At 40.2% G+C, this 26,029-nt stretch overlaps 1 long non-coding RNA gene across 1 annotated transcript in view; it reads right to left on the bottom strand.

The window, feature by feature from the left end:
- Window positions 1–317: 317 nt before the first annotated feature.
- Window positions 318–26,029, bottom strand: part of LOC145355325 (uncharacterized) — a 30,810-nt gene continuing 5,098 nt past the window's right edge. Inside the window, exon 2 of the long non-coding RNA XR_013888956.1 lies at window positions 318–1,441. This is a non-coding gene — a long non-coding RNA (uncharacterized LOC145355325). The remainder of the gene's footprint in view (window positions 1,442–26,029) is intronic.

Below are 26,029 nucleotides of genomic sequence, written 5' to 3'. Positions count from 1 at the left end.
CCAATTGGGCAATTAGTGATTTCTAAGTGGTGTAGGAAGGCAGTACATCACAAGAATGAATGCGTTGGCTGACTAATGGCTGGGGCAAGTCATGTGATGAAACCTCCAGGAATACATTTCACTTACTCATAGTTGGCAACTCTAAAAGTATGCTTATGTTTGCTTCTAACAATTTTTGATGTTGGAGAAAATGTTACCCTGAAATCTTCATCCCAAGATGTTTCTTCCAGTAAGAAGTTTGAAGTCTGAGTACTGGTAGCTTGAAGTAAAAGTAATTATAAACCTTACAATCCCTATCACACAAACATTACTCAATCTTTAAGCTTTGTCTTGTCATTTATTGCAAGAAAGACACTTGTCAAATAACAGGCAAATTAGCTCAGGTGTGAAATAGTTTTTAAGTGATTCAAAATACAAACAGAAACCTAACAATCTAGCATTATTTTACACATCCATGTGAATACCTTTATGCAACTATATATCTTTACATTTTCTTTACCAACTGATCTTTGTGATGCAACTCTTGTGGCTTCGGTAGAGGGAGAGCTGCATGCTGTACAGATCTGTGCTGTGACTGCTCAGATGTTCTTGGCACTGTGATTAGCACTGCTGCCACACCAATGCCAGGGACGCGCATTCAGTTCCTGGCTTGTGGCGCTGGATTATGGCGACTAGGGGATTTTCACAATAACTTCATTGTGGTGCTAATGTAAGCCTACTTGTGACACTAACAAATAAAGTTCATCAACGCCCTCTGCATTTTGGAGAGAATGAGGACCCCACTAAAGGCTGCTCCATTTCTACTTGTGCAGTGGCAGAATCATCCACTTGGACACAAGGCAGTGTATGGAACACTGCGAGGGATTGTTGGTAGGGGTAAGGGTGGGAAACAGGTGAGATGTGATAATGTTTTGAGTAGAGTCCCCATTTCATTGTCTATCTCTTTTCTCCATCTTCCCTCTCATGGCGCAAGCACTTTTCTTTACCAGCAATAAGCTTGAAGGGCACTTAGTTGCTCATCAATAGCATAATGAAGAGCCAAGACAAGGAGTCAATCAATCCTCTTTAAAACAAGATTCAGAACGTGTAAGCCATTGATGAAGACCTGCATGTATTCATAAGACTGTTGAATTTGAAGCTCCATGCAGGTGGCCATTTTTTCATTGGATAAATACATCATCACAAGGGCCTGTGGCATGATGGAAATTTATGCTCTAATATAACTCCTCATGCACAATGTTGCTGGAAAGCCAGCCAGCCAATAGCTCCCATTTTTTGCTACTGTTCCAGAATTATCCTACTTATCAACAGCCCAATGGTCCACCACCTCCATCCTGTAGTTGAGCAGTGCTTCAACCTTCCAATGGAGCTCTCCACTGTTGACATCCTATCTCTGGTGAGTGAGCACCACTGAAGAGATTTTGTCCTCCTGCACCACTACCTGTGGGAGATAAAGACCTAAATAAGAACTTTCAAGGTTAAAAGATGTGAGCATTTTGTGTGAGTTAATTTTTCACTGGTTAAAGTCATCAGATCAAAATGAATGAGCATTGAGTGTCGTTAACATCTTTGAGTCACAAATGTGTGGGTTTAAGTCCCACGACTTGAGCTCAAAAATCAAGGCTGAAGTTCCAGTGCAGTATTGTGAATGCTGCACTGTTGTAGGTACCATCTTTCAGATGAGACATTAAAGTGAGGACTTGTCCGCCACGTGAAGTAAAATATTCCATGGCACTCTTTTTGAGAAGAGCAGTGGCATTATCCAGTGTCCTAAGTAATACCCTGCAATCAATAACACAAAAACAGATTATCTGGCCATTGTGACATCACTGTTAGTGGGAGTTTGCTGTGTTCACCTTGGCTGCTGCATTTCCTATAATAGTGACTCAATTTCAAAAGTGTTTCATTGGCTCTAAGGTGCTTTGGGACATTTGGCAGCTGTAAAAGGCACTATATAAATCCATATCTTCTTTATGTAGCTGTATAATGTAATCCTGGACAAGGTATTTGGAAGAATTCTTCTCTTCATCTCTGATGGACTGACATGCTAAGACTCAGCTTGTCTCTAACCTCTCCTGTTCTGCAGTTGTCAGCACTGACATGGTTGGAGAGCCCCCTCCACTTCTCTGCCTTTCCCTGATGTTCTGTGGTTTCTTGTCTTGGAGGGAGGGAAAGAGACCCATGGATGCGAGAATGGAATGTTCTGAACAGAGGACTGATATTTGCTGAGGAAAACAGGAGGGATAAGTATGACATTGGATATTGGTCATGCACTTGAGTTGTTCTTTGGGTTGCATTAGAGTGCCTACAATGGTGTTTAGTGGCTGAGGTAGTTTTAAGATTTTAATTTAAGAGTGCATTTCTATTTTAAAACCAGTATTTTTCTTAATTTTGCAATTAACTAAAAGCTGCAGATGAGATTTAGTCTAGCTTTAACTCAGGAGTTTACGGGCTCTGCTTGGCACTGCAGCCAGTTAATTCGATAACTGACAAAAACTTATTTTCAGAAGCTTGAAGCAGACAACATAAAAACAGGCCTTCTTTGGTGCTACCTTGTCTGCAGTAGAGTGCTGCTTTTGACTGCATTAAAGTTTTAGTTGGAGTTTGTGAATAAGGGAGTTCAGAGAAGAAGGAAAGGAACAATCCTTTCTTTATTTACCTTACTTCAGAATTTTCTGGCTGTTAGTTTGCTATATGGGAAGAGGTGAACTGGAGACCAGGAGTTAAAATGCTGCATGAGAGAGCTGATTTTTGAAAACATCCAAGAGTGACATCACAGGGAAAACACAAGTTCATCAAGTGGGACTGGGAGTCAGCGTGAAAGGAGCAGTGGCCTTGGTAAGTAGGAGCTGGCGCATATTTCTACTGTCTAGTCTTAAAATATAAGAAGCGAACCATGACCCCAAATGATTTATTTTAAACCAGAGAAAGAAAAGGGAGTAATCCAAAGCGGAGACATTTTCGGAAAGCTTGACCGCATGAAATATTCCTTTGTGTGATGTGGGAAGTCAGAGAAACTTCTAATGTCCAGGGCAACCATGTGTGCAGAAAGTGTTTCCAACTGAAAAGACTTGAAATCCCAGGTTTGGTTCTGGAGCAGTGGTTGGAGTCACTGTTGACCATTGACAAGGCTGAGATCTTTGTGACTATTGTACACAGTGAGGTGATTACACAGCAGGTAAAGTCTGCATAGCATAGGCAGCAAGGGAATGGGACACCACCAGACAGAGCACACATGTGGAAGACAGTGGGAAATCACCTGGTACTGTTTACCTGTTAGGTTATTCTCATTGAAGTTGAAAACAGGAGGCTCCTAAGAGCAGCAGAAGGAAACATGCAGGACCATGAGGTGTGAAGAAATGAGCAGGGAATCTGCCCTTATTTGGTCATTGTATCAAGGAGGGTGATTCCACACTCCGTTGCTAACCTTCACAGCATCTCCATATATTGATGTTCTCTGGTGCAGGCTTTTTTTCTATGGCAGAGAAGAGTATCTCCATACTGGCTCCTATAGCTCATAGCATCAGATTTAGGGAGGCATTTGTGAATTGAGGGAAAGCTTTGTCATGACTTGGATTCCATTATTGCAATTTCCTCCTCTATTTACCCATCTGCATAATTCTTCAAATATCAGATTTGAACTTCCCTTTAAATAGTCCAGCTCAAAGTGACTCACGTGGGTCACCATCGCAAACACTTGTGCTAATTCATTGGGAAATCCAGAAGTCAGATACTGGCTGAGTGAAAATGCTTCTTGTGAACTTGAAGAAAGTTCAAGTTGCATATGTAGCAGGAGGTTGAAAGTTTCATCCCATGTTTTGGACAGCAGCAGTACAATTGTTACAGTTTACATTTATATTAATTTGCAAGAGTGTTGTATGGATGTTGCACTGGGTAGAAGTTAAATGAAAAGATAAATTGCCTACGATATCCTCAGAAGAACTATGTGAAATGGCCTGTGATCTGCATTCATTTTGGGTGGTTGAAAAGGCAGCAAAATACAGCACAGTGCAAATTCTTGTCATTAAGTCAGAGACAAGATGGGAAATGTAGAAATGCAAGAATTGTAATTTGTAAATTCTCGCAGCAATTGAGTGGCAAGCTTTATAAGAAATATATTTCATAAATAGGAATTTGGAAGGCCGTTTGTCCCATTGATTCTGTTCTGCCATTCAACCAGATCCTGACTGATCTTGATTTTTACTACATCCATTCATCTTGGTTCCCTATTCCTTTAAGATCCTTGCGTAACAAAAGTTATAAGCCTCAGGTTTTAACTAAGCTGGCATCTACACTTTTTATGGAAGAGTTTCACACACTACTGTTCTTTGCACTGTTTCCTAACATCTTGACTAAATGGCCCGCCTCTGATTTTAACGTTATGTCACCTTGCTTAAGATTCCATTAACACTGGACACCGATTCAATCTATTCTATCAATTCCTTTTGAACCCCTGAAAATAAGTCTTTATTCTAAGGAATACAGTCCTGTTTATGTAATCTTAAATCAGCACAGAAATAGGCCATTCAGCCCATCAAGTCTGCACCAACTACAATCCCACACAGGCCCTACCCTGATATGCCAACATATTTATCCACTGATCCCTCTAACCTACGCATCTCCAGACACAAAGGGCAATTTTTTTTAACATGGCCAGTCAACCTAACATGCATTTGGTTGGGCTTTGGACTGTGGGAGGAAACTCACGCAGACAGACACGAGGAGAATGTGCAAACTCCACACAGACAGTGACCCAAGCTGGGAATCGAACCCAGGTCCCTGGAGCTGTGAAGCAGTAGTGCTAACCACTGTACTCATAATCTAAGATTTGGAGCCCTGGAAACATTTTGGTGAATCTGAGTTGCATTCTTTTTAAGGTCAATGCATCCTTTCTAAGGTGCAGTGCCTAGAATTGTCAACATTAGCCACCATTTCCTCTCCTGCCATGATTTAACCAAAGGTTTGTATTTGCTGTAGCAAAATTTCCCCATTACATTCTGGCCTTCCAATTATAATGGCTAACACTCCATTGACCTGTTTGACTATATTTTGTGTTTCACTTCACTTTAGGAATCTACGTACACAGACACTTGGGCCAAAATTTTCTGGCCATTTCTGACTGCACTTCTGCCAAGCCCCCTTGGCACATTCGACAGTGATGGAAGGGGCAAGTCATGGAAAAAGCCGTTCACATCAGTTGGATCTTCTGATCCCGCCACCAGCCAATGACCTTTGCAAAACACCCCGCCAGGCCAGGGACAGAAAATCCAGTCCGAGACCTCTGTGGACACCTATTGTTCTTAGGTTATTATCATTTGTAAAATATTCAGATTAACCACGCCTCATCCAAAATAGATGACCTCACACGACTGAGTCAATGCTCTATGAAAGCAAAACAAGTTACAGATAGCCCTGTGGGAGAGGACTTCGGGAAAAAAACAAAATGGAGAGTCATGGTCTGAAACTGTTAAACCCTACTGATAAACCAGGGTGATTTTATCAAAACCAACTTTATTTAACACAGTTAACTGTAACAAATAAATTGGCTTAACCTTTAACAATTGAATAGTTAAATATTACAAGATACAAGCCTTAACTGCTAATCTATAAGTTCCAATTCAAGCAATATCCCTCTTAAAGACTTAACCCATCTTTAAAATTAGTTAACAAAACACAGGCATTCTTGTTGTGACTCAGGTTATTAGACTTTGGTACTTTCAGAAAGCCTTTGGAGAGAGAGACAGAGAGACACTGTTTTCTTCAGGCAACCCAGGCAACAACTGCTTGTATTTTAAAATGGAATTGAAAACTACTTTTCTTCAAGCTTAGCATCTCCCATTAACCACATGACTCTGTACACTTAGTCTGAAATTCCAAGAGAACCTAAATAAACAAAAGATCCATTAACTCTTCTCCACTACTGGCACACCCCACTTTAATGTTTTGGACAATAGCCTTAAATTAATGTGAGACGAGAATCCACAGGTTTAATGGCCAATTGAAGTCCAGCAATTTATGCCATTCTAAGATAGGTGGCCATTGCCAGTTTTTCAAGCATTCCAAGAAGAATCATCATGGATGACCCCAAACCCAGGGAAGTTTGAGATCTCAGAGGCAGAATGGGGGTTGTTGGACATGGCAGGAGGCAGCATAGATCCAAAAAGTCAAAACGATAGAATGACATCTTTGATTGGCACAGGAGGCCTGGGAAGGAGCTCCCGCCTTCTAAACCTTTCTCTGACCAGCAATCCACAGGGTTTAATCTGCTGGGCTTGATACCAGGTGATATACTGGGTGCAGGCCTCTCCTGAGATCTGTTAACTGAAAATAATGGAGTGGTTACTTGACTCTTTTGGGCCATGAGTGAGTGGCCTACCTGGTTTCTCCCCCACCACTCATAAAATCATGATGGGGGTAGGATCAGGAAATCCAGTGATGGAATGGTCCCCTAGTTTATGGTTCCACTCATCTATTGCAGGTGGCCAAGACATTTTAGCCCAATGTTTCTGTGCTCCATCCTTGTATTCAAGCTGCGATGTTTTCAATTTATGATATTGATAGCAATAAGTTGGACTTTTTGAGGTGAACCAATCTCATCAATTGCAAAAGTTGGACTTTTGTTATGGCCATGGTGGAACTCTGTGTTTTGCAAATTGCGTGAAAGTCTCCATTTTTAGATATTGAGCCGAATCTTAACTCTGCAAGTGGGTGGTTTTGATTCAACTCAGACGATCACATAAAAAAAATTGGCATTTTTGAATTTCATATCCATGTTATGGCCTCAGTGGTCTGAGGTAATTTTGATTCTTTTATCATTTTGACGATACTGAAATCTGATAGCTGTTAGCAAACTGGTAGCACACTTTGATCTTGTGTGTGCGGTCAAACCAAAGTGGTGACTGAGATTGAAAAAAATGATTTTAAAAAAGGTGCTGTATCTGTAACAATCTAGAGACATCTTATAATTAACTGGATTGTACTACAGAATTATTTCATAGGGTGTTCAGAATCAGTATTTAGAACATAATGAAAATTGGGGACCTCCGCCTCCCTTTTCTGTGAAGCGAGACCCTTCAGCACCTTGAGAGCCACTTCCTGTTTCAATGCACCCAGTAATGACTCAACAAAGTGGGATCAATGAGTCAGACAATTACATATTCAACTCTGTTCATGGTAGCACAATTAGCTGAGATAATTAAGTTACTGTTTTTGAGTCAACAACAGACCCATTTGCTTTCCTTGAAAGTGTTAGATACAGGCTGTGCTTCATGGGTTGGATGAGGCAGAACAAGTAAAATTGTGTATAATGTGTCTGAGTCCGGCAATGCAAATGGCATGCTTGCCTTCATTGGCCAAGGTATTGAGTATAAAAGTTGGCAAAAAATGTTACAGTTATATAAAATGTTGGTTAGGCCACATTTGGAATACTGTGTTCAATTCTGGTCACCATACTGCCAGGACGTGGAGGCTTTGGAGTGAGTACAGAAAAGGGTTACCAGAATGTTGCCTGGTATGGAATGTATTGGCTATGAGGAGAGATTGAAGCAACTGGGATTGTTCCCCCTGGAAAAATGGAGGCTAAGGAGTTTGTAAAATTATGAGGGGCATAGATAAGGTGAACAGTTGGAAGCTTTTTCCCAGGGCAGAAATGACGATGACAAAAGGGCACAAATTCAAGGTACAGGTGGGGTGGGGGCTTGGAATATACTGCCAAGTGAGGTGGTTGAGGCAGCGACATTTAAAACTTATCTGGATAGACGCATGAATAGGCGGGGAATAGAGGGATACAGGTCTAGATAGGACAACGTGATCAGCACAGGCTTGGCAGGCCGAAGGGTCTGTTCCTGTGCTTTTATGTTCTTTATTCTTCGCAATCTGCATTGTCTGATCCTCAAAATGTTAGGGAAGAAACTTTAGAGGAGATGAAGGAAGCAATTGTAACTGCAATTGGATACAAAATATTGTGATCCAGTTGAAGGACTGATAAGGTGTAGACATCATAAAAGGGAACATCCAACAGCCTTTGCCAGTCGCTTATGGATCCATTTTCAGAATGTTTTCGGGAAATTACAGAAACTGCATTTAGATAAGAGAATACTGTAAAATGGGTGCTGACTTTGTTACTACATGCTACTGAGGGGAGTCAGAAAACTTGCGTGTTTTTTGAACCAACTGATGTAAAACATAATGAGGCATGGGCTATAAGGTGTATGACCTTAGCTTGGGAGCAGGAAATACGGGATTTGGAGGAGGAGAAAAATAAAGCAGCAAAAGGAAAAATGTTGCCAGTGAAACTGTCCTTGTCTGTAATTCTGTCTTTGGATGAGAAATTAAGGTAAAGGGTGAGGTAATGGTGTTTACTCACAGGGAGCTCCACCATATGAGTTCAATGGTAAAGGTCCGTTCTGTGGGTGATACTAGTCAGATATGCTGTTTTGATCGTGGGCGATTAGGACATTTTGCCTGTTACAATGAAACAAGACAATGATGGGAGTCTGGCCTCTCTAACTTAGATGCGTAATACAAAATGGGTTGGTGTAGGACAACCCTTAGTGGATGGTGAGACATGAGACTGCCCCGTTGAGTTCCTATGGGACACACCTTAACACATCCAAAATTATTGAACTGTTCTGGCATACTAAAGGTACGATTTTATAAGAGGGACTATTACAGAGCTGTTAGAATTTCAACTGGGACTCATGTTATTTGATACTACCCTGCAATTTTAGTATTGCAATTTCAAGGGTGGCACGATAACACAGGGGTTAGCACTGCTGTCTCACAGCACCAGAAACCCAAGTTCAATTCTTGGCTTGGGTCACTGTCTGTCTGAAGTTTGCACATTCTCCTCGTGTCTCTCAGTGTCCATGGGTTTCCTTGGGGTGCTCCAGTTTCCTCACACATTCTGAAAAGTGTGCTGGGTAGGTGCATTGACCCGGACAGGCATCAGTGTGTGAAGTTACTTCACAGTAACTTCCTTGCAGTGTTAATGTAAGCCTTACTTGTGGCTAATAAATACTTTAGTAGCTCTTTCCTCGACAACGGAGCACATTTTGGGCTCTGATTTAATGACAAAGTCAACCTTTTTTTGATCCAGGTGGCTGCTGTATTTGACAAATGGCTGATATAAAGCTTCAGCAGAAGGAGCTGTAGGGTCTTACACAGGTAGAATTTGAACTGTGGGTGAAATTTGGTTTAATCCCGAGACTATGTTTAATGATCCTGAAAAACAAAGTATTATGGTCAAACACAAGATTTGATTTGCGCAACACAAACATGATTATGGAAGGATAGATGGTGAAACCGTGGTTGAAGTCCTGATCCGAAACCACAGAAACAATATACTTTCCCTAAACAGGCTGAGGGTAAGGCTGCCAAGATGGTTGATAGTCTGCTACAGCAGAGAGTGCTGCACCCAGTGGCTTCTAGTAACAATCCTCCAATTTGGCCAGTACGAAAGCCTGATGTTTCTTGGCGATTAACAATCGATTATAGAATGTTGAACAAGATGACTCTGTTAACAGCACCAACTATAGCCAGTAGTCGTTACACTCTTAAAACAAATTCGTGGGCCAAGTATTTTACTATGCTGGATATAAATAATTGGTTTTGGTCTATTCCAATAAATCAGCACTGTCAGTTTAAGTTTGCTTTTACGTTTCCTGGCCAACAATATTCTTGGACTTGCTTACCTCAGGGGTTTCATAATTCTCCATCTATATTTCATCGTCAGTTGGCTCCAGGATTAGAGGAGTTTTCACGACCTGAATGTTTACTTCAGCATCTTGATGATCTTTGTTACAAACTGAAACTAAATCAGAGCACCTCCAGTTGTCTAGATGAACTGTTGACTCTCCTCACTAATTTAAGCTGAAAAGAAAGCTCAAATCATGCGATCTTGGGTGGATATTTGCGTACCATTGTTACTTTCAAGGTAAATGGGAAATTGAAAAAACATGAATTGACTCTATCTTACAGTTGCCTCCTTAGAGGGATGTTGGTGCACTTTGATCTTTCCTTGGTTTAGTGGGATACTGCAGAAATCACGTTGATAGGTTTGCAGCTTAAGCTGCTCCACTGTCAGAGCTACTATGCAAAAATGTTCCTTGACTGTGGACTGAGCAGCACACAAAAGTATCTGATTTAAAATGTGCTTTGGTTTCAGCACCAACATTATTGTACCTGATCCTAATCTATTGTTTCACTGTAAATGGCTGCAACCTATTTAACACTCAGTTGTTCTTTTACAAGACACAACAGACTGGGACCTGTGGCTAATGCCTCTTGATTCCTTATTCCAATGGAACAAGACACTCATTGTGTGTGATAGCATCTTTTAGCAGTGTTTTGGGTAGTACAATTCTTTGCATATATAATTAGCTTTAACCTCTTAACAATTTTAACAGAACACACAGCTCTACAGCTTTTGTTAGATGGTCTAGTCTTTCGCTCCAAGGCAGGGATATCAAGGTCAAACGTACCAAAACACCCACTTTTCTAAGTAATAATCTTCATTGTGGAGTGATCCTCATGAATGCCAGAGTGATAGCTAATGATCCCAAGGGACCATTTGTGCCAAAACAACAGTGGGGGGGGGGGGGGTGGCTTTCAGGAAGACCTTTAGTTCTGCAGGATGAGAACGTACAGCAATTACGACATGTTTGTATTGATGGATCTTTAAGAGTGGTGGATGGTGTCTGACTGGCTGTGGAATATATGTAGAGGATCAGCAGGGAAATATACTCCTGCAATTGACTTTAAAATTACCCAGTAACATGAGTGCCCAGATGGCGGAATTAGCAGCTATAGCCTATAGTAAGCCATCCTGATATATTCCCATCTCTAGTTGACATTTACTTTTATAACATGTATAACTAATAATTTAACAGATTTTCTGCCACTATGGGAGAATCATGGTTTTGTGTCTGCAGATGGAAAACCATTACCACCTTCAGCCTTGTTAAAATTTATTTTCTGGAAGGTGAATGATAGGAATTTTGGCAAAATTAACGTTAAGGGCTACCATAAAACCTCATCAAGAGGTAATGTTAGAGTTGGTGAGTTATCGAAACAAGGGGTTTATTCAGGAGATTTTTGGCAGCCTCCAGTTGTGGATCAGATTGATCAGTCAGACTAATATCGAAGATTTAAAATTGGCTCAGAGTGGGGATGCTGATTTAAAATAAATACAGCAAGGGACGTATCCAGCTCTTTATGACAGATGGAAAGATAAATTACAACTGAAAAGGGTAATTCTTAAAGAGGGGCAGTATGTAGTACCAAGGCAGCATAGGAATCAAATTATTTATCAATGTCATGATGGACATGGTCATCAAGGCATTGATACCAAGTAGAACGGATTAAGAGATTGCGTTGGTGGCCTAATCTCAGTGATGATGTGAGGCATTATGTTGAAAACGGTTTGATTTGTGCACAAACAATCCTGCTAGGTATGAACAAAGGGGGATTATGACATACTCAGCCTATAGAGGGACCTTGGATTAATCTTCATATTGATTACATTCGTCCACTACCACCATGCAAGGGGCCTGGGATGAAGGGGACGGGGGTGGTTTACACGTATGGCCTGGTTATCACTGACGCCAAACCAGATTGAATCATTTCCTGTGTGATCTAATACTGCTAAAGCCAAAGCTTCTACTATTTTGGTGCAACAGGTTTTTACAAGATGCGGGTTACCGGAGAGCATAGAATCAGATCAGGGCACACATTTTATTGGGAGGGTAATGCAAATGGTTATGAAAATGTTTGGAATTACTCAGAAATTCCACATGGCATATCATCCTCAGTCTAATGGGATAGTGGAACAAATGAACTGTACTTTAAAGAGCATGATTAAGAAGATGGTACATCAAAACAATTCTACCTGGGACAACGTTGCCTATTGTTCTAATGATAATATGAAAACTGTTTCTAGTTCCACTGGGTACACACCCAGTATACTAATGACTGGCTGTCCTATGAAAGGCATTGATCATCTGTTGGTGTTAAGTGTTTTAGAACCAGTACTCACGGCTCTTAATCATTAAGAGGTAGTGCAGCAATTGTTTAAGACTGTAGAGACTGCACATATGGCAGCAGCTGTCAAGATGAGACAAAAGAAACAACAGAGCAAGGCCTATTTTGATAGTAAGATCAAGCCAGTTGAGTATGCTGTAGGGCAGAGTGATGCTTCATCTTTACAATCTTGGTGTATTTTTATCTCCTAGATTTTGAGGTCCTCCTGTCGTAGTTGAGAAAGCTAGGCTGTGCTATGAGGAGAGGCTGAATAAACTAGGCTTGTACTCGTTAGAGTTTAGAAGAATGAGGGGAGATCTCATTGAGACGTATAAGATGATGAATGGGATGGATAGGATAGAGGTGGAGAGACTCTTCCCGCTCAAAAAAGACAGTAGGACTAGGGGGCACAGCCTCAAGATAAAGGGGAGGCGGTTTAGAACGGAGTTGAGGAGGAACTTCTTCACTCAAAGGGTGGTGAATCTCTGGAATTCTCTGCCCGTTGAAGTGGTGGAGGCTGCCTCGCTAAATATTTTTAAGAAGCGGGTTGATGGGTTTTTGATAAGAGAAGGGATTAAGGGTTATGGGGAGAGGGCGGGAAAGTGGAACTGAGCCACGACAGATCAGCCATGATCTTATTGAATGGCGGGGCAGGCTCGAGGGGCTAGATGGCCTACTCCTGCTCCTATTTCTTATGTTCTTATGTGTACAAAGTGTTATTAGACACCGGAAAAACTGGTTGGTACCATGTTAACCAATGGAAAATACATAGGGCACAAAATAATCATCAGTATCAAATGACATTGATTTTTTTTCCTTAAGTGATCTAGACTCGAAAAGAAATGGACTCAGAATGTCTTCAATCTCATTCAGAGGAACCTCCTTTAGATACTTCTGTAATAAATAAGGCTAGACTAAAATTATCTGTAGATACTTTGGAGGAATTATGAGCATTGGATACATTGGGGCGGACAGAATTAATAAACACTTTTGATCATGAGGAGATAGAATTTTTTTGGCAAAGGGAAGTCTTGTATCACAAAGTTAGAAGATCTTGAATCAGATGTGGCAGCTACCAATGCTAATGATCAGGAGTCAGTGGTGAGTCAGTGTAAGGGATGACACAGGAATGAACAGCAGTGATTAGTTGGACAGAATGCTTCTGATCAAAATGTTGTTCGAACTAGTGATAGGTATAAAGTGAGCTTCTAGGTAGACAGGTTAAGTTCAAATTAAAAAATGTGTCTCCAGACAAACCTAGCAAGCTTCCTGGCCTTAATAAGTTCCCAAATGATGAAATGAATCTTGATTGCCATGGCCAACATTTCTGAGAGGCCTTGTTACATTTTAACTATTTTGTAGTTTATCTTGACACTCTGCTTCTTATATCATCCAGATTTTCTCTAACTCTTCTTGCATGTGTCTTCTCCAGCTTTGTCTTGTCAATAATTTCCTATTGCTTCTTCTCACCAGAATTGGTCCGACCTTTTCATTATGGACAATTTTGTTATCATCCGATAGAGATCACTCTTTGTAAATGCTCCAAGTGGTAAAACACATCATCTGAAGTAGTTATCAATTTTTCAAATATAAAGGGTAAGGTTCTTCTCTATTTAAAGCAAATTTGTTCCAACAGGGAGATGAATGCATAACTATTTATATTTTAGTTTCTAAATAAGAACAGGAGCTAATATAAACTGTGCATAACAGCAGGTACTACCTCGATCTGTTGCAGGGGAAATAGCTTTTTCCATGGGAATTGTTCTTCTGATTTTGCTGAATGATGTGGAGTTGTCACAATCAGTATCTCACCACACTTCACTAATGAAGGACAACTGGAAGATTTATGGTTTACTCCTCGGAATGCAGCAGTGTGAAGATGAATATTTATGGGTGAATCCAGATGCAATGATTATGTTTGGATGTTAATACATGTTTAAATATGAGTTTGCTATACAGTGATATAATCAAACCCATTGTGCCATGTTTCAGTTTAAAAGAGGTTTAATTATGTTACACACTAACATCTTTTGGTGATAACGGTGTACAATTTACAATGTTATGTAGAACCTATATACTGAGATGGAGATTGGTAGAATTCAAATTCCAATACAAATTCCTGATAAGTATAAACAGGGTGTTTGCAAAGGGGTTCATTATGCAGATAGGGATCATTTTAAGCGTCAAGTACGTTGGCGAGTTAAACCTACCTCTTCAGTACCTTCTTTGGTACATAGTGTACCTGAATTTGAATCTGAATTTTACTTGGCTATCTCATTTCCACCAATGATATATTCTCGTTCTGTGTGTACTCTTGGACCTCAAAATGGTTTAGTAATAATAGATGGACCATAAGACACTAAGTGAATACTTTCAGCAATATATTACTATCAACCTATTACCTGAACATTTGGAGTATGTTAGAACATGTTTAGCTACTGCTTATCAAATTTTCATTCAACTGAAACAAACTGCTAAAACTATTGATCAGGATATCAAGAATATAAAAGGAAATGAGTTGGTGGGATGATTTCTGGAACTAGGATTTCAACATACAAATTCATCCTTCGGTCCAATTAATATCTTATGCTGCAGCATTATTAATCTTGTGTACTTGTTGTATTTAATTGTGCTAACAATAAGGTTTATCAAGTTGGAAGAAAGAGATAATCAAATGATTGAATGAGGAAATATGGTGACATAAGAAAGAATGTCATGTGTGATATCTTAAGTGATGTTTGTAATATAACATCAATAGCGTAACTTGAATTAATTTAGTTGATTGGCTTGAGATTTGAGTTCCACTTGCATACGGACTTGGTCATAATCACATCCCGGACTGAACCATGTTTATTCTGACACTTGGTGAAGTGGGAGGGTCAGAGGGTTTCTTTCTGCTGGACTGGCTGGTCTCACGACTTTGCTTCCAGTCGGCTGATGCTCTTTTGAGCCTGGTGATGCACATTTCCACTGAAATGATCCACAGAGGCTGACGGAAGACATTTATGTTAGCCTAGGTAGTAAATAGTGTTTTTCCTACCACTACAGGCAGATCTGAAATAAATACAGACTTGGTCATGGGTAAGTGATCCATTTTGCCTGTGGCTTCAAAGATCAAGAGAAGGGACTGTGGCTGAATGGTCTGCAGAGAATAAACTTTTAATATGCTGAAAGATCTTCAATCAAGCAGATCATTTTTTTTGGTTAAAGTTGTTTTTTTCACTGTGCTGGGATTTCTTGTGGCCACATGGGCCTGTAACTTACCTTGTGTCCTTTGATATCAGATATAACAGTTTGGCCTTGGCAGCAAGGAATTCTTTACAGTCTTTGAGCCAGTATTCCTTATCTGGACTTTGGAATGTAAACAATATGCACTTAAGGGAGCTGGAGTGACCAATACTACTATTCTGGCTCTATTTGATTGGCCTAATTGAACAATGTAATTGGGGTTTCTGATCAATTTTTTGGCTGGTTACCAAGGAACTTTTGGAGTTTAACACAAAGAGCATGTTTAAAAGGCAGTGTGAAGAACTCGGGGACCAAGCTCACAAGGAGAGACAACACCTGGAAGAGGAGAACAAAGGACTGATTCCATGTGACAAAACACTAGCCAGATTTTAACTCCAAATGGAATCAACCTTAAGCTAAGTAACAGATAGACAGCACTTGGTTTACGCATTGCGAGTATTTAATGGTGCTTACGTAGCTATAAAGAAAATTGTACTTGAAGTCAATTTTGTGCCTTTAATCCTGAGAGGTTAAAACACACAAGTTTGTGCAACAAGTCCCATGAGGAGTGGCACCTTCATCATCATCTGTGACTACCTCAGCTCTTTCATGGATCATTAAGGGATCCAAATCCATGATTCATCCTTGCACCATTTGTGCCATCGACCAATGTTACAGAATGTGTCATACTTTCTGCATGTCAAGTACTGTTCCTGCATCCACTCAGTGATACCAAATATGACTCTCCACAAGGTTGGTCATTCTCCCATGGAGGAGCTTGTGCACTTAAAACCCCAAGACATAGCAGACCATGAGAGAGTGGAGTCCTCCAATCCTATGTTCATGATTCTGCATCGTCTCATTGTAACTCACGTGGATTCCTGAGACTGTGCACTTCCACACAGCTTACCATGCTTATGCCTGCTCTTCAGCTGTCTCTACCTCCAGCACCTCCTCCTGCTCTCTTGTGCAGTGCGATTCATGCTGTTCAATACACCCTGAACTGGACTGAATACTCAGCAAGGTGATTCTATTTCTACTAGTGAGGGATGCACTTGAAAGATGTGATGGTATGGGCTCTGATGCTTCATCTTCTACAGATGTTGCCAATGATATCTCTCTTGCACAATCTCCCCCTCCACAATTGGCCCCGAAGGAGACATAAGAGGGTACATAAGAACTTGTCTCTGTCAGCATATGCTTCCACTGAGTTGAATCATTGTATTGCATTTAATAAATTGGCATGGTGTCTTGGGAGCAGGGATACACTCCACTTCAGCTGGCTATTTGAGATTATTTCACTCTGTTTTTGAAGGATTCCCATTTCTCCTTCAGCAGTTCTTGATGTGTTGCTAACCTTGCTAAATGAAGGGCCATCTCCTCCATGGATATTAACCTTGAAAGCAGGGACACTTCACCATGAAGCAAGTCTGCTCTCGTGTGCTTCTTTCTGCTATAGGTCATGAAAAAGACAGAATGCTAAGACAAAGTTGTCCACCACTACCACTTCCAGTGGAACAATCACACAAGATTTGACAGTTTTAGTGTTGATTTCTTCACAATAGTGCTGGGTTTCTAAGATTTTCTCAGGACTCAGTAATGTACACATTTCTCCTATGTTCAGGAGAATGTGCCCTTATGTCACTCATTTTGAGTTTAAAGTTTATTTATTATGTCACAAGTAGACTTACATTAACAGTGCAATGAAATTGCTGTAAAATTTCCCTAGTCGCCATGCTCTGGGGCCTGCTCGGGTACACTGAGTGAGAATTTAGCAAGGCCAATGCACCTAACCAGCTTATCTTTCAGGCTGTGGGAGAAAGCTGGAGTACCTGGGGAAAATTCATGTAGACATGGGGAGAACATACAAACTCCAGACAGATAGTGACCCGAGCCGGGAATCGCACTTGGGTCTCTGGCACTGTGAGGTAACAGTGCTAACAATTGCACCACCATGCCACCTGATGCTGGGACTACAGACATGGAGGCATCTCATGCGAATGTCACATATGATTCGACAAATTTATCACATTCAAAGTGCTAGAAGTGCTTGTGGCACTAGATTCATATCCTCATCTTAAGACTTTGGCTTGGCTATTCACAATTTGGCCTCACCTCCTTCATTTGGCTGCATGTCTTGCTCCAGCTAATCCAAGAATGTTTCTTCCAGTTGCTATCATTTCCAAAAACACCTGTAGAGGCATTACATAAATCTGGGGCTGCCTCTGGCCAAATGCCAAGAAGAGATACTGTTGTGCTAAGCGAAGTAACATCCTGACCTGGTGCTGGCACGCTGTTTTGCTCTCTTTTCCAGCTCTGGATGAAATAGCTAGCACCATATTGGCATCCAGGTACCCTTTAAATTCAGTCTGCTTTGGTCTAACTGTTACCTACTCCCTACATACACTGCCAATAATTGGGCAACAATCTCAATTTCAGCCCATTGACTGGTCTATTCCTTTAAAATCGTATTGTGCATCTATTACTGACGCAATGCAGGGTTGGGACCTGAAAGATCTTTTTTACCCCCAACCCTGAATTAAAATTCAGCCTTATGTATGTGATGTCGAAGGATGACCAAGAATAGTTCTTGGAAATAAAAGTAGCTTCACCAGAGTAATACAGCAACTTATGCTGATTAATTGTTGATGCAATTGGAGTATTGTTCAAAGTTTAAATGCTTACTTGCAAACACTGATGAATTTCAAGTGTCATAACGTGGTGAAAATTTTTAAAAAGATTTTGTCTCCCATCTGCTTGAATTTAACCTATTCAGAGCTGTTTGTTTTCTTTTGAAATGGGTTCATGAGGGTGAGAAGGTGGACATCTAAAAGTTACAAACACAAGTATTTGCAAACATTTCTGTCTCCTCCATAAAACTATCAAGGCTGAGTATAATTTGTTTGTAACAGTAAATTTGTTTAGGTAAACCGGTAAGTTGCTGTTGAAGCATTTGAGAAGGAAAAGCATCGAAGATTCAAGGTGTTTCATATTTTTGAAAATTGATTCCAGTTTAAATGGTTCCTATAGAAAGTTTTCTGGAGGACAGGAGATGAAATTGAAAATTGGTAAGTCCTATTATGGTGTCAAGAAAAGATACTGTTGTGCTAAGCGAAGTAACATCCCTCATCTTGTAAACCAGATTGCTTTCTGGAATTAGAATAATTTCAGAATGATAGAATTGGTTCAGGGACAATATAGTGGGAGATTTTAAGAGAAGCCCACGAAGCATTTAAGCAGAATTAACAAATGTGTGTTGACTAGGTTACATAAGGGGAAAGAAGAGTAACAGAAACATTTTAGGAATATCATCAAAACATCACTGAAGAGATCAAATATCCTTGCAAAATAATCCTGGCTTATGACTAATCAAAAAGGTTTATTTGGATTGACAGCAAAAACAGACTTAAATTGGGAACATGCTGAGAGAAAACAGAAGCATTGCAGTGAACACACAAAGATCCAAACAACACAGCTTCCTGACCCTTCAAGCTCCACTTACTCTGCATGTGGCATGGTCTCCATATTGCACTGTCATCTCAGAACCTACCAAAACTGAGTGGAAGTGAGTCATCCTCAATCCCAAAGGACACATCATGATTCTACGAATAATCTATCAATATTCAATGGTTAAGTTACCCTTACACTAGGAAAGATTTGCAGGGAAAGCAACAGTTCTTGTATGAGTCACTGTTTGAGAATAAAATTGATGGTCTATTATTTGTACAAATTTGCATAATTCTGTAGCAGATTTATATATAAATGTTTCTACGGACATAATTTTTTGTTCATGGTTATCACGGGTTGGATTACTATTTGAAAAGGAAGATTGTACAGAGGTACAGGGAGAAAGTGGAAGTGCGAAACGAGGTAAAATACTCCTTTGGAGAGTCAGCAGAGATATGATGGCCTGAATGGCTGCCTTCTGTGCTGTCACCCCCTGCAATCCTATGATAACTTGGATTAATTTGATAAATTTATTTACTGGCAATGATCATATTATTGGACAGTATAGCTTCTCCATTTTCAGGCATGAAATGGAACAGTAATACAATTGTGTAAAACATGATTGGAGAAAATGATTGAGGTTTTAAGACAGAAACCAGGGAATTACACTAAAAGGGAATTTTTCCCAAGGTCATTACTGTTGGTGATGACAGGCGAAGTCACTAATGCAGTATGAAGGTTAGGAAAAAATGAGCATAAAATAATCATCAAAAGATATTCATTTGGTAACAATGTATATTCTAATTAAAGTCTGGAAAGTGCTGAGAACAATTAATTGATAGTTTTGTGTCTTTTTCAATGTTGAACAATGAAAAGAAAATGCATTTGATAACTTGCCCACTGTCTGATAGAGACTATGCAGAGGGAGGTGAGCAAAGTTTTCAAGACCCTCTCATCTTTCGAGCCCAGAAATGGCTTGTAACTTATGACAAATATAGTATTGATTCTAGTGTGTGTATATAAATGTGATATGTTGCATGCAAAGCAACTAGCATGAGAAAATTCCTGGCAAAGATGCATTGACAAGCTCAGTTACTTGACAGCAGTGCAACATGAAATGGTTAATGTGACTCAGTGAGGATGTGTTAAAGGATCATCTGTGATTATGGGCAACTTTAATTTGCATATAAATTTGGAGAATCAAATTAGTCAGTACAATAGAGGAATTTCTGGAGTGCGTACAGGATGGTTTTCTGGAGCAACACACTGAGGAACCAACAAGGCAGCAGGCCATATTGGACTGGGTGTTATTCAATGAGAAACGATTAGTTAGCAGTCTAGTTGTGAGAGAATCCTTGGGGATGAATGACCATAATATGGTAGAATTTCTTGTCAAGGTGGATAATGATGCTAGTTGATTCCAAGACCAGGGTCCTGAATCTCAATAAAGGGTAATTATGATAGTATGAGGCATTAATTAAACATGCCTGGGAAACATTACTGAAAAGGAAGGCAGTGGACAAGCAATAGCAAACATTTAAACAATGAATAGGTGAACTCCTAAAGTTGTTTATTCCTGTTTGGCGCAAGGGTGGTAAAGGATTTGTGGCCAAACCATGGCTTACAAGGCAAATTAGAGATAATATCAAATTCAAGGATGAAGCACATAAATTGGTAAGAGAAAGCAATCAGCCTGAGGATTGGGAGCAGTTTAAAATTTAGCAAAGGAGGACCAAGGGATTGATTAAGAAGGGAAAAATACAGTATGAAAGTAAACTTACAAGGAACATAAAAACTTGTTGCAAAAGTTTCTATAGATATGTAAAGAGAAAACGAGTGACAAAAACAAATGAAGGCCCCTCACAGTCAGAAATGGGAGAATTTATAACAGGGAATAAAGAAATGGCTGAGGAATTAAATTTGTACTTTGTTTCAGTCTTCACAAAGGAAGACATTAAGAATGTGCCAGAAAATGCTAAGAGAAACATGCTTCAGTGAGGAGCTGAAGGAAGTCAGCATTAGTGGAGAAATAGCTTGGGGGAAATTGATGGGATTAAAGGTAGATAAATCTCCAGGTCCAGACAGATGATACAAAGATATGTAGAGGGACAAGTAGTACTGAGGAAGTGGGGTAGGGGGATGCAGAAGGACTTGGACAGGTTAGGAGAGTGGGCAAAGAAATGACAGATGGAATACAATATGGAAAAGTTTGAAGTTATATACTTTGGAAAAAGGAATGGTGCCATAGCCCATTTTCTAAATGTGAAAATGCTTAGGAAAGCAGAAACACAAAGGGACTTGGGGTCATCGTTCAAGATTCACTTAAGGTTAAATGCAGGTTCAGTCAGCAGTTAGGAAGGCAAATGCAATGTTAGAGGGCTAGAATACAAGAGCAGGGATGTTCTTCTGGGGCTGTATAAGACTCTGGTCAGACCCCATTTGGAGGATTGTGAGCAGTTCTGGGCTCCAAGGAAAAATGTGCTAGCCTTGGAAGGGGCCCAGGAGGTACACAAGAATGATCCCTGGAATGAAAAACTTGTCATGAGGAATGGTTCAGAACGCTGGGTCTGTACTCGTTGGAATTTAGGAGGAGGAGGGGGGAATCTTATGGAAACTTATAAATACTGTGAGACATGGATAGAGTGGACGCGGGGAGGATGTTTCCACTAATAGGAAAAACTAGAACCAGAGGGCCCAAGCTCAGGCTAAAGGGATGGTCTTTAAAACAGAGATGAGGAGGAACTTATTCAGCCAGAGAATGGTAAATCTGTGGAACTCTTTGCCACAGAAGGCTGTGGAGGCCAGGTCATTGAGTATCTTTAAGACAGAGATAATTAGATTCTTGATTAATAAGGGGATCAGGGGTTATTGGGAAAAGGCAGGAGAATGGGGATGAGAAAAATATCAGCCATAATTGAATGGCAGAGCAGACTTGATGGGCTGAATAGCCTAATTCCGCTCCTACGTCTTATGGTCTTGATAATCCTCACCCCAGAATACTTAAGGAAGTAGCCCTGGAAATAGCAGACCCATTGGTGGTTATTTTCCAAAATTCTCTGGACTCTGGAATAATTCCTACAGATTGGGTGGTAGCTAATGTAAGCCCACTATTCAAAAGGGAGGAAGAGAGAAAACAGGGAACTATATACCAGTGAGCCTAACATTGTTACAGAGAAGTTGCTAGAATATATTATCAAGGATTTCATAACTCAGCATTTGGAGGACAGTGGTATAATCAAGTCAAATTCCACTCCAACTCTTATTTTCAAGTTTGTGGATGAAACCACCGTAGTGGGTCAGATCTTAAACAGTGAGATGGAGTACAGAGAAGAGATGGAGACTATGATAAAATGGTGTGAAGACAATAATCTCTCCCTCAATGTCAGTCAAATAAAGGATAGTCATCAACTTGAGGAAGCACAGTATCTATATCAATTGGGATGAAGTGGAAATGGTTAAGAGCTTCAAGTTTCTAGGTGTCTAAATCACCAAACTGTCCTAGTCCCTCCACACTGACACTATAGTTAAAAAAGCCCACCAAAGCCTCTACTTTCTCAGGAGACAAAGGATATTCAACATGTCTGCTACAACTCTCACCAATTTTTACAGATGCACCATAGAAAGCATGTTTTTCAGGATGTATCACAGCTTCGTATGGCTCCTGCTCCAATCAAGACCGCAAGAAACTACGAAGGGTTGTGAACGTAGCCCAGTCCATCATGCAAACCAGCCTCCCATCCACTGACTCGTCTAGATCTCCCACTGCCTCAGAAAAACAGCCAGCATAATCATGGACCCCATGCATCCTGACATTCTCTCTTCCACCTTCTTCCGTCATGAGAAAGATACAAAAGTCTAAGGTCACGTACCCACCAACTGAAGAACAGCTTCTTCCCTGCTGCCATCAGACTTTTGAACGGACCTACCTTGCATTAAGTTGATCTTTCTCTACAGCCTAGCTATGATTGTATCACTACATTATGCACCCTCTCCCTTCCTCCTCTCCTACGTACTCCATGAATGACCTGCTTTGTTTGTGTACCGTGCAAGAAACAATACTTTTCACTGTATACCAATACATGACAATAATAAATCAAATCAAAAAAAATGCCCACTATTCAGGGATCATCCTTTTTTGCCTACAAGTAATCTTAAGCCTCTGCCTCCTCTACCCTTACCTTCAATGTGTGGTTGGGAATTATCGACGTCTTTGTCTCTAATTTTGAGACCAATCAGCTTCCTCTGCCACTTCCCTCCTTTCCACATGTCCAATGAATGAGTCAATTTTCCTCTTATATTCTCCCCTGCCCTGGTCCCAAACTCACATTTTTCTGTAGTGTCCCCCCTTTCTCCCACTAAGCTCAGCTTATCCTTTGTACACAATAAACTAACTTTCCCCCCAAGCTCGGCTGACTGCCTGAAAAACACGTTACCCACTCCGGTGAACTTGATTGGACTGTTGCATTCAGTTCACTGAGCTTTCATCAGCATATAAACTCTGGATTTTAATAGTGCAAAGGTAGATCTCACCTATCCTCTTCCATCATCATAGGTCACAGCAGGCTGGTTACAGTCTCCGCTGTGTTTGTACCCCTTCTCTGAGTCCTTCTGGAATGTTCTCTGGCATTCAGCCAATGGGGTCGCAGCACACAATGAAGTTAAGACAAGGTCATCCTGGGTTTCCACTTGTTTAGGTGTAATCGAGGTGAACATATCACTTTTCAAGATATAGATCCAGGGAATCTAGTTGAAACTGGGGAATATACAAGCACTGGTCTTTTTCTATTGTTCTGGCTGAGTACTTCTTAATGGTTTTGGGTCATAATATTGTTAAGATCAAACACCTTTGTTCAATATGTAATACAGGTCTGGGCTCCTATTGACTTTTGACCTGTGATAACCTTCTCCACATTCCACCAGAACTTGCTTATGGAAGCTGCATAACTGTGTATTAATTTGCAGTGTCCAATTTTATGTTCAGCCTAGTTGCTTAGGCTGTTAGTCACAATTCTATATAGATACATACTGCACTTAGATGGCGAAAGGAGAGAATGTTTAAAATGCTGATCAAGCAGTTTGCCTTGTCTTCATTGTTATCAAGCTTTGTGAGCACTGTCAGAGCAACACTCATCCAGGTAACTGGAGAGCATTCTATCACAGTTCTGATCTATGCTTTTTCAATGGTAAACAGGCTCTGGGGAGTCAGGAGTATGTTACTCAGCGCGGAATACTCAAGTCTCTGGCCTTCTCTTGTCGTGAAAAGTCCAGTTAGATTTCTGGTCAGTGCTAATCTCCAGGATGCTGCTAGCGGGGGATTCAGCACAGGTAATAGCGTTGATTGTAAAGGGGAGATGCTACAACACGTATCACCTGCAAAAACTCACTAAGCCTCCTCCAGTTTCCACCATAGACTCCCAACAAGGACAGCAGTTATATATGGAAAACATCATCACTTGTGTGGTTCCCTCAAAATCACATACCATTGTGACTTGGAAGAATACTGTTGTTTCTTCATTATCATTGGATAATATCCAAAAACCCCTCTAATAGTCTAATAAGTGTACTTACAACAAAATGCAGCAAGTCAAGATGGCAGTTCTTCATCATCATCATTAGAGGAGTAATTAAGGGTGGGTAATAAATGCTTGCCTTGTAAGTGATGCCGACACCCTGTGAAGGAATCTGGTTGTGGGACTGATTGCCACACCACTTATATGGGCTTCCTTGTTAAATAATAAATTACAACAAACTTCTAACCTTTTCCCAGTTTCTTAAAGATATGTCACAGAATTGGTGCGAGAAAATCATATTTTAGAATCATACTTTATAAAGAAATAAAACCATGGATTCAAAATTTCAGCTTTAACCTCAAATGCAATACTGTAGATTCTAGAGTGAACTTTTGTTAGGCTTGCATGTGCGCTTGTAATTGCGCAAAACTGTACTGAATTAGTCAAAATCAGTGCAAAAGGGTTGATAACTACACAAATTTAAAAAACACAAGCTGCTAAACTCAGTCACAAAGGAAAACCTATGAGAAAACACCACAGATTTTGATTAAAGCAACCCAGATAAGAGTCATTCCTTGTTACAAGAAAGGCCTCAGTCGCACGGCATACATACAAGGTTCCCATTGAATTATGCACAGCTGCAGCTTGTAAATATGTTCTAACAAGCAACAATGGACATAGGAGGACAAGGGGCTGATAAGCTACTGGTTAGAAATATTGCCATCATAATAGCGTCTGGAAGGTATTAAATAGAAAGACATGCTGGATAATATTATAATTAGATGTGCATAAGTTGTAATTGAACAACTTTACCTTCATGTTATACATTCTGTAATCCCAATTGTTAGTAAAGTTTATTGATAACATCTGTGTGTGTACAATTTTGATTGGTAGACGTTAACTGCTTACAGCTGAACCACATGGTATAATTGCCACTGTGCCCTCTTGCTTGCGGAGTCTATGAGCCCTCAATGGCTTGCAGACTTCCTTGCTAAAGATAAAGATCTCAAAATTTAATGTTGTCTGGTCAGTTATATGTGAGGTACACAATAGTTGAATAGCTGTGAAACTCACAAGTGCATAACTGATAATATGTTAAGTGTGTGTGAATTTTTTTCAGAATGTTGTAGAAACAAAGTTGACACCAGATGTTAGGGACTAATTACATGTTCTGATAATTGGTCAATGGGGAGGCATTAACATAATGGTACTGTTGCTGGACTTGTCATTTAGATACTTGGTAATATTCTGGGGACCCAGATTTGAATCCCACCCTGGCAGATGGTGCAATTTGAATTAAATAAAAATCAGAAATTAAAAGTCCAGTGATTGTTGTATAAACACATTTGCTTTACTAACATTCTTCAGGGAAGGAAATCTGATGTTATTAGCTGGTGTGGCACACATATGACTTCATGGTTGTTTCTAATTGCCTTCAGGAAAAATAGCTGGCCCGACCAGTGATGCCCACACCACATGAAGCAACAAAATTGGCTCAAATGGTTTGCACTGCTTGTACAGGAGGGAACAAGCTAACTTGTTTTTGCAGAGTAGGGTCCAATGGAAAGAGTCAGCGCTTCACCAAGATCTGAGAACTAGAGATCTTGACACCATGATAGAATTTTCTTTGGTGCAGACTAAGGACAAGAAAGAGAAGTCAACAAAGATGACTCCGCTCCAGGTTTTCACATGCTCTGTTATCCATAGCTGAAATGGGAAATATAACCTGTTAAGTAATGTTAAATTACTGCCTAAATTTTCTAGGTCATATATTGTGCTTTAACACTTCACTGTGATGCGATTGTCTTGTTGATCTATTTATCTCA

Source organism: Carcharhinus amblyrhynchos, chromosome 19 (genome assembly GCF_965287045.1).
Source record: "Carcharhinus amblyrhynchos chromosome 19, sCarAmb.v2.hapA, whole genome shotgun sequence".
Lineage (NCBI taxonomy): Eukaryota > Metazoa > Chordata > Chondrichthyes > Carcharhiniformes > Carcharhinidae > Carcharhinus > Carcharhinus amblyrhynchos.
The sequence above is the reverse complement of the archived record's forward strand: the minus strand, read 5'-3'. Positions and strand labels throughout refer to the sequence as shown.